Here is a 2,398-nt window from a genome sequence, read left to right on the forward strand (position 1 = left end):
CACCCATACCACCAACAGACCAGGACATCGCTTTAAACAGGCAGCTAATTAACACAAGAGACCGAGGCCAGCAACACACACACACACACACACACACACACACACACACACACACACACCTGTGCACAGTAAAAGGCCCCACTCAGTGATATTATCAGTCTTTATGAATTTAACTCTAAGTGTCAGATGGTATAAATCTATAAATGATTTTGAGAAAATAAGCTTCCTGGATTTTTTTCATATCCTGGATTTAAAATGTGGTCATGAACCCAGTATATCATTCAATCAATCTGTCAACCAAACTATTTATATAGCGCATTTTGTATATAAAAACCCACGCCCTTTACACAAGAACAGAAAAAATAAAAATACATAGAATAAGAAATGCATAGAACATATGTAGTAAAAAATACAAGGCAGGTGTGCACGGATCCATTAGCGTCCGAGGTGGCGCTGCTTCTTTTCATTTGCTGTTCCGGTACCCGTCTGTACCACCCAGCTGTGAATCCTCGTGTACTACACGCTGTATCGCTGCAATAGTGGAAGTCAGCTGACTTTGGCCCAGCTCACAGGTAGTATTTCCTGTGGGTTTTGCGGGGTCACCGGGGTGAGACTGGAGTGGGAAGTGAGAGCACTCGAGTTTTCCAGTCAGCCAGGAGTGGTGTGCGGGGGAGATGTCAATGGCCGGCAGGGAAATCAAAAGGAGTAAATATTGCAGATAATAACGGGCTGGAGGTATAAATGGGGCAAGGACAGCAGCGATAAACGCGGGGTTAGGGGTCGTCACGGAGATGCTGGGGGAGGCGGGCGGGGCCTATTGTGCCAGGCCTGGCTGAGTGGAGGAGAGGGTGAATGGGGATTAACCCCACCCCACTGCTTCTCAATATCTAACCCCCCTCCACCGCAGGGCCCGGGGGTACGTTCCCATGTGCTCTCCCCTCCGCCTTTATTTGGGCTTTTCAGGCGTTTCAAGATACCCCCTGTTTTTCCCTTATCCTCCCCACAGCTATTCTCCCATGCACGCTCGCACAGGACGAGTCATTAAAACGATATCGCCAATACTGACCAACACGCACAACTACGCACATGAGGTGTGTTTATATATACTTGCACAGCACATGAAATTACATGCCAGTAGCACACAAGAGGATGGAACTGAAACATGTCTAAATCACACACACACACACACACACACACACACACACACACACACACACACACACACACACACACACACACACACACACACACACACACACAATGCCATGGAGGGGCCTTTAGTTTTCCTAACTCATTTAAATCTGCCCCCACTTCACCTTAGAGAAGGGGGTTGGGGGTGCCGAAGTCATTCAGAAAAACACACATTAGCTCATGCACTAAAACTCATACACTCCAGCAGACACTTGCTGCCACTGTTGACCTGGGTACTTTTTGAAGTATACTTGACTGGGGTGAAATGGAAATATATACGTGCTCATAGGACTTCAACCAGTTCCCTACATCACTCGCTTCCTCTTCTTGTTTGAACATTTTTTAAAACATTTTTTTAACTGAGCACAATCCTGCTGATTCATCAGAGGCAGACGCATCATGGAGGTGGTCAGAGACACCTCGGACCGGTCTTCCCCATTCCTCACAGCTGTCATGGAGCTGCTGTTGCTATAGTGCAACGCAAACAGAAACGTGTTATGATGAACATTTGCTTTTCGGCCATAGAGGGTTTTTTTTTAAGGGGGTGTAGGGATGGGCGGTGAGACTACGGCGGTTGAAGAGACGGTGTAGTTTGTGTCACTGGGTGGGCGGTGATGCGAGCCCCCACAGTCTCTAGACTATATTCCCTTACAGAGAGCTTTACTTGCTTGGTTTAACATCCTCGGGCCCTCGACGAAGAGCTCAGTTTTCACCGACGCGTTGCAGTGCGGCACTCCTTCCACCAGGGGGCGATACGAGGGCGAGCCGTGTTGAATTTCAGCGCTCCTCCGTTGCTTCCCACCGAACTTTTACAGCCCGCTTCTGGATTCTTTACGGCCTCCGCTGATTGGGATATTGTTCACGTGGAGACGTCGCCTCGTTGGCTAAGCCTGCAGGGCTCATCCCGCTCGGCTTGTTTACGTTGCAGATGTGCGTGAGGGGGCCATTTTTATTTTTTATTGGTTGTAATTTGGTGGCTTTGTTGCTAAAATCTACTTTTCATACGGTCTTGTGATTTCGGTGCAAACTGCATGCTGGGATATAGAAATGTGCATGCGGAAGAGAATTGTGTGTGTGTGTGTGTGTGTGTGTGTGTGTGCGTGCGCCCCATGTGCGTAGGAGTGCACCGTGCAGCTGTGTTAGTTTCTGATGTGAAGCAGGCTGTTGCTTGCTGTGAAAATATTATTGCAAGTGTTTATTATTGCTT

The sequence above is a fragment of the Lampris incognitus genome, chromosome 19 (genome assembly GCF_029633865.1).
Source record: "Lampris incognitus isolate fLamInc1 chromosome 19, fLamInc1.hap2, whole genome shotgun sequence".
Classification (NCBI taxonomy): Eukaryota; Metazoa; Chordata; class Actinopteri; order Lampriformes; family Lampridae; genus Lampris; species Lampris incognitus.